We start from the raw sequence: 7,359 nt of genomic DNA, 5'->3' as shown, positions 1-7,359 counted from the left end.
GCCTCAAAATAAGGGGAAGCAGATTTAGGACTGAGTTGGGGAAGAACTTCTTCAGCCAAAGGGTTGTGAATCCGTGGAATTCCATGCCCAGTGAAGCACTTGAGGCTACCTCGTTGAACATTTTTAAGGCACAGATAGATTTTTGAACAGTAAAGGAATTAAGGGTTGTGGTGAGCGGGTGGATAAGTGGAGCTGAGTCTCAAAAAGATCAGCCTGGGTCTTATTGAATGACGGAGCAGGCTCAAGGGGCCAGATGGCCTACTCCTGCTCCTAGTTCTCAGATCTTTTGTCTTATCAACTCATCTAACTTGCTACAAATATTGGCTTCATTCAGATTAAGAACCTTAAGCATTGCATTTTTAACATTATTATTTACTCTGGTTCTAATTGCTACTGCACTCTTTGTGTAGAGTGCACTCTGCACTCTACTATTTTCACCACTTCCTGTCATGCTTTGATTGTGCAGAATAGTCTAACAGTGTCGTTTCTTCCAGCTTTGCTACCCATACTTCTGAATAATAGCAAATGTCCCATTCTGCTGAAGGGCTTCCACTTAGTCAAGCTGCTTTTGACTCTTCATTTGAAACACTACTGCATGTTTATTCTTCACTCCTTATAAAGCAGTCAGTCTTTACTTTTGCAATCACATCTTTGGCTGCGTTGAATGTTAAAAGACTTATCATAAGGGGAGATGATGGCCTCATGGAGATCGCTGGACTGTTGATCCAGACCCCTGATGTTCTTCTGGTGAACCTGGATCGGAATCCGACGACAGCAGAATATATAGTAGAATTTGAATTCAATTATTTTTTAAAAAGCTGGAATTAAAAGTCTAATGATGGCCAAAAATTAAATGTCAGGAAAACCCCACCTGGTTCACTAATGTCCTTTAGGGAAGGAAACTGGCTTCTTGACCTGGTCTGAATTACATGTGACTCCAGACCCACATCAATGTGGTTGACTCTTAACTGCCCTCTGGGCAATTAGGGATGGGCAATAAATACTGCCCTAGCCAGTGACACCCTCAACCCATGAATGAATTTAAAAAAATGAAAAATCTTTCTGCAGAACTCTGAAGCATCAGGCACAAAGTGTGGCTGTGACAAATATTCATTGCAGCAAAACAGATGAAAAACAGCATACTGTCCGTGCTTCACCATGTGGATCTCCGTTTTGTATCTCTTGAGTTTTCCTCAACATTCTGGTCAATGCACTTTCCTAGAACCAGAGGTTCAGGTTTTTTAAAAAATTGTACCAAGACCTTCAATCACTGATGCTCAATCCATGCTAATTCATTATCCCAAATAACAAGAGATCCTATCTGTACAATCTCATTTATCTGCTATCTTACCAAATGTCTTCTGAAAATCCAATACACCACATCTACCAGTTTCCCTTTATCAATTCTGCTTGTTATATCCTTAAAAAATGCCAACAGTTCTACAACAGAACCCAACATGGTATGATGGGCCAAATGACCTCTTTCTGTGCTGTATCTTTCTAGATGCAACTCTAGACATTGTAGACACGCTGACAGTCTATGTGGCTAAGTTAGAATGCTCAGTGTGCTGTGAGAAGGAGCAGTTGATGTTAGATAAACATTTGAGGGAGAAATAGAAGATAGTGCTGATTGACTTCGAGATATAGTCATTTGGTAGAGGTTCATGCACATAAAGTATCTAATGTTACCGGTTGATAATTCAAGTCAGCAATGGGGTTCAATATCAGAGCTGGGAACTATTTCGTCTTCAGTGGATTCTCAACCAGTAAATCAGACATTTTCTTCTGGTTACACATACCAACAAATGCATCAAAAGAAACAACGGAATTCAAATTTTGAATCAAAACTACTGTCAGTTTGCTGTCTCTGAATTTCCCTGACATTCATGCCTGTGTTATTATTGTTCTTACTTCAGTGGCACAACACAATGACTGAATCTATCTCGCAATAGCAGCGAACTGGAACCAGGTTAAGGTGCAGTGACAATACTTATTTTCCAAATGATCTTCACAGCAAGCATTGGGCCCCTGTGGTAATGTGAGTTTGAGATAAAGGGACAACCAATGGAACATTCCATGCATTTGTTGATGAGACTAACAGGTATCACCCAGGAATGCAAAATATCTACAAACACTGCAATTCTGAGCCATGTGAGTGGCATGGTGGCTCTATGGGCTACACTGCTGCCTCACAGCAGTGGGGGCCCGGGTTCGATCCTAGCCTCAGTAAACCTATAACTTGTCTCTAAGTGAAGAGAATGAGCACTTGATTAACCTTCATGAGGCAGATAGGGACACTGTGTACCACAGCTGGCTTGTGTATGTGCTTCACAAATGGCAGTTGAACCAAAAGCTTGTGTGTCAGTGCAAAAAGCAATTATGAAGTTAAATGCAATATTGACCTTTCAGTTAAGACACTTCCATGTAAATAAGTGGAATTTATGCTTCAGTTATTCAAAGCCTTGGTCAGACTCCATCAGAATTCCAGCCCAAAACAGAACTGGAGTGATTTACAGGAGGGTGAATCCAGGACCTACACTTGGAGGAACTGACTCAGAAAAGGCAGTCAATGGACATTGAAATAATTTGAGAAAAGTTAAGACTTGGATCTTGAACTTAGTTACTTGCAAAGACCAGCAGTTGAGAGAAGCAGCTGTGATGGGATTTTGGCTTGTAGCTTTAGAGGGTGAACGGAACTGGGGACCTGAGAGGGATGTCAATAGGCCACGTTCCGTAAACTAATAAAAAGCACATTGGCCGCTAACTGCATTTCCAGTGGAATGACAGCCTCATAGTCAAACAGTAGACTGAGATTGTACATAAGGTTATTCAATTTAACTGGGCAGAGGATAAGCAGTGAAGCTGGAAACAGAGACAGGAAATTGTTGTTGCCTTTAAATTGGTTGCCACTGAGCAGAAAGAAATTGTGTCTTATTGAAGGTAGGCAATTGGACAGTGCATAGCAGTGCCTGAGTAGAATTGAACAGTCATAAGCTTCTAAACAACAAGCCTCGGATTTCAGATCAACTCACAGGCGAGAATGTAGACCAAGAGTCAGCAAACTGGCATCAGTTTGGTGAAACAATTCTCTGTTTATGTTATGCGACTACATTTTTCCAATTTGACCCCATGACTATCTACAATGCTGGAAGGTGTAGCTCAATGTTAGAACATTTGCCTGCACTGCAGTGTCCCTCTGTTCAACTCTGGGTATCCTTTCCCTGTCATTTATGATGCATAACATCATGTTCACCAAACCAGCTGTCGAATCGTGTCAGTCAATGATGAGAACTCTACAGAAAAGCATTGTGTCAATTGTACACACCAGCAAAAAAAAAACAATGTCCAATCATTCTTGAAATGGCTCTAACTCTCTCTCACCTTTCCACTATTCCTCAGTTCCCTGTGCCATTGGCTATTTGATCCTCAAATGTAGAAGCTAAAATGTGACTGTAAAGTATGAATAAGTGTAGCTGTGTGGTGCTATATTTCTGTCCAGCTCACTAAGATCTTCATCCCTTACATTTGGACTATAAAGAGGCAAAAATTGAGAAAGTAAGCAACTTTTAAAAAATTCATTCACAGGATGTGATCATTGATGGCTAGGCCAGCATTTATTGCCCATCCCTAATTACTAAGAGGGCAGTTGAGAGTCAACCACATTGCATTGGTCTGGAGTCACTTGTAGACCAGACCAGGTAAGATGAAGGGTCTAGGCCCGAAACATCAGCCTCTCTGCTCCTATGATGCTGCTTGGCCTGCTGTGTTCATCCAGCCCTGCACCTTGTTGTCTCGGATTCTCCAGCATCTGCAGTTCTTACTATCTCAGGTAAGGAGAGCAGTTTCCTTTCCTAAAGGGCATTACTGAACCAGTCAGGGAATACTGGAATAACAAGTTGAGAGCTGGATGAACACAGCAGGCCGAGCAGCATCAGAGGAGCAGGAAGGCTGACGGTTCGGGCCGAGACCCTTCACTGATGCAGATCATGAAGCATCTGTGGAGAAAGAACCAGAGGGTAAATTTGATACCAGCATATGCCCATGGATTAAAATATCAGTGGAAAAGTTGACTGTGTTATCTCGATCCTGAGTTTACATTTTCTCACTCACTCTTCACATCCCTCCTGCCTCCAACTCAAAGTTCTGCATATGCTACATATACACACAATGAGAGTTCCACATACTTCTCACTATCTGCAAAATTAAAGTGATTAAACAGTTTGGAACCAGGATTGCTGACTTTTAGAACAACAAGATGTATTTCAGATTATGACATTCCTGTTCTTCATCTCCGATGTTGTGTTGTGCTGTGGACTGTTTTATTCTAACACTACAGCTGCACAGGTGAGGAAGTAGCTCAGTACTAGAGCATCTGATTACTTATCAATGTGTTCCCCATTTCAAGTCTGTGTGCATTCTTTCTCGTCTTTATTAAGGTTGTCCAACTCTCTTTCTACAGGGGTCTGTTGTGCCACCGTGGGAGTGCCCTCAGAGATGTGCCATCTGTCTGAACAGGGTTGATTAAAAGGAAATCTAACTGGAGCAATCAAGAACATAATGTTGCATGAGCTGTTTGGTTGCCTTATTGAAAAAGCAAGACTTGGTACAGTGTTGTTTCATAGAACATAGAACTGTACAGAATAAAAACCGAAAGAGCTGTGGATGCTGTAAATCAGGAACAAAAATAAAGTTGCTGGAAAAGCTCATCAGGTCTGGCAGCATCTGTGAAGAAAAAAACAGAGTTAACGTTTCGAGTCCGGTGACCCTTCCTCAGAACAGGACCCGAAACGTTAACTCTGTTTTTTTACCTTACAGATACTGCCAGACCGGCTGAGCTTTTCCAGCAGCTTTGTCTTTGCATAGAACAGTACAGCACAGGAATGGGTCCATTGGCCCATGATGTTGTGCCGAACATGACGCCAAATTAAGCTAACCCCTTCTGCCCGCCCTTGGTTCATATCCCTCCATTCCTTGCATATTCATGTGTTTATCTAAAAGCCCTTTAAATGCCTTAATCATATCTGCCTCCACCATCACCCCTGGCAGCACATTCCATACTCCTACCACGCTCTGTGTAAAAAAACCTGCCCGTCACATCTCCTTTGAACTTTCCCCCTCTCACCTTAAATGCATGGCCCTTAGTATTAGACATTTCAGCTTGAGGAAAATACTCTGACCGTCAACCCTATCTATACATCTCTTAATTTTATAGACTTCTATCAAGTTTTGCCTCAGCCTCTGCCACTTCAGAGAAATCAACCCATGTTTTTCTCGCCTCTCCTTAGAGCTCATATCCTCTAATCCTGGCAGCACCCTGGTAACCCTCTTCTACACCCTCTCCAAAGCCTTCACATCGTCCCTGTAATGTGGTGACCAGAATTGAACGCAATACTCTAATTGCGGCCTAACCAAAGTCTTATAAAGTTCATTCTTGACTAATTTCTGCAATTCATTCTAGATTTTCTCCTGCTTTCCAATCCCAGGGAAATTGGACCATTAACCACAATGAACCATATCATTCTGAATGAGTCAACTGCAGAGCTGAGTCTAGGGGCTTTATGTCTATCATACAGAATTATTGTCTAATTCATGATAACAGCAGCTGTAGCCACGTTAACTTCTCACAGTTGAAGTTTGACAGCTCTCTCCATAATATTGGCACTGCATGCATCATCTTTCAGTACATCAGCACTTTGCTCAAAACACTATGCAAAGGATTTGAACCAGATGTGGAAGAAAGTAGAATGTAAGATTAAGGTTTAACAACTCTTTATCCTTTTTTTATTCAATTCTTAAAGATACGTTTGTTTTGGACCATTGGATTCTCTGACGGTAAAGATGGCAGTTTCCTTCCCTAAAGGGCATGCGTGGCAGGATTTGAACCTGGTTCTCCAGAACATTACCTGGGTCTTGAGATTAACAGTCCAGCGAAAATGCCACTAGGCCAGCAGCCCCCCAATTCATTGTCAGTAAAGCGATTTGTGTGGGAGGGAGTCACAAATGGTGCTAAATAATATATTTTCGTCTATGATCTCCTTTGGAATTCTTTCGCTGAAAGTGAAGATGCCCATCTTTCCTCAGTCTTTTCCTCATGGCTTAGGCCTCAATTTTCAGCAATAAACCTCATGGTACTCTTCCAAATGCTTGATAACAGCTTGATTACCAGGCTGAGCCTTAACCCGATTCTGATACACTCACCACCCAGTCACTCAGACAGGCCCGAGAATAGATTTACTGCTGCTGACCTGCATTGATTGGATACGATCACTGCTTCCAGAACGTGGACTTCATCAAGACACCCTCCGTGTTCAAGCGAAGGCAAGTACCCGGAAGAGGGCAGCAGAGCGGTGATGCTGATCGGTTGACGTGGTGAAGAGCTGCATCAGTGCAGTCACTGCTTCCAGAAGGTGGTTTGCGGAGGGGCTGTTGTCAAGTAACAGTAAATTAATTTACTTTGTTACGAATGCTGAGGGTGGCTCAGTGATTTGCATTGCTGCCTTACGGAGCCAGGGATCCGGGTTTGATTCCACCCTCAGGCAACCGTCTGTGTGGAGTTTGCACATTCTCCCCGTGTCTGTGTGGGTTTCCTTCCAGGTGCTCTGGTTTCCTCCCGTCAAAGATGTGCAGGTTATGGTCGATTAGATATGCTAAATTGCTCATGGTGTCCAGGGATGTGCAGGCTAGGTGGATTGGCCATGGGAGATGCAGGATGACAGAGATAGGGTAGGGGATGGGTCTGGGTGGGATACTGTTCGGAGGGTCAGTGTGGATTCAATGGGTTGAAGTGCCTGCTTCCACACTGTAGCAATTCTATGATTCTAATTGATCACACATTTTGAAGTAAATGACTGAATAACCATTACACAAACTTGGCTGCATGATGACTTGGAGATATTGCATTTTGTTCCCTCATATAAATCATTAATATATTGTGAATACCTGGGGTTCGAGCTTTGGAGTGTTGAATGATATTCAAGAAGAAAATGAATCCAAATAAAGATGAACGGGGAGCGGTGATAATTAAGGACGGCAGGTACACAAGAGTGAGACGTGATCTTGGTTCAGGAGATCAAGAAGCAGAATCAGTTTGGGTGTAGATAAGGGATAATGAGAGAAAGAAGTCAGAACACTCTACAGGCCTTGTAACTGTAGCCAGATATATAGGACAAAGCATACAATAAAAAAAAGATTGGATGCTTGAGCTAAAAGGAGAGCAATAATCATGGGGAACTTTAGTCTGAATGTTAACTGGAAAAATCAGATTTGTAACAATAGCCTAAATAAGCAGCTTTTAAAATGTTTCCAAGACAGTTTCTTAATGCGGCATTTTCTGGAACTGACGAGAGAACAGGTTACATT

The 7,359-nt window shown here is 42.3% G+C and overlaps 1 long non-coding RNA gene across 1 annotated transcript; it reads left to right on the top strand.

Annotated features, from left to right (window-relative positions):
• Positions 1 to 3,788: 3,788 nt before the first annotated feature.
• LOC125482476 lies at positions 3,789 to 6,141 on the top strand. The gene is made up of 2 exons (XR_007261655.1): positions 3,789 to 4,603; positions 5,799 to 6,141. It is a non-coding gene; the product is annotated as an uncharacterized LOC125482476 (long non-coding RNA).
• Positions 6,142 to 7,359: the final 1,218 nt, after the last annotated feature.

The sequence above is a fragment of the Rhincodon typus genome, unplaced genomic scaffold (genome assembly GCF_021869965.1).
Source record: "Rhincodon typus isolate 14 unplaced genomic scaffold, sRhiTyp1.1 hic_rhity00010945, whole genome shotgun sequence".
Lineage (NCBI taxonomy): Eukaryota > Metazoa > Chordata > Chondrichthyes > Orectolobiformes > Rhincodontidae > Rhincodon > Rhincodon typus.
The sequence above is the reverse complement of the archived record's forward strand: the minus strand, read 5'-3'. Positions and strand labels throughout refer to the sequence as shown.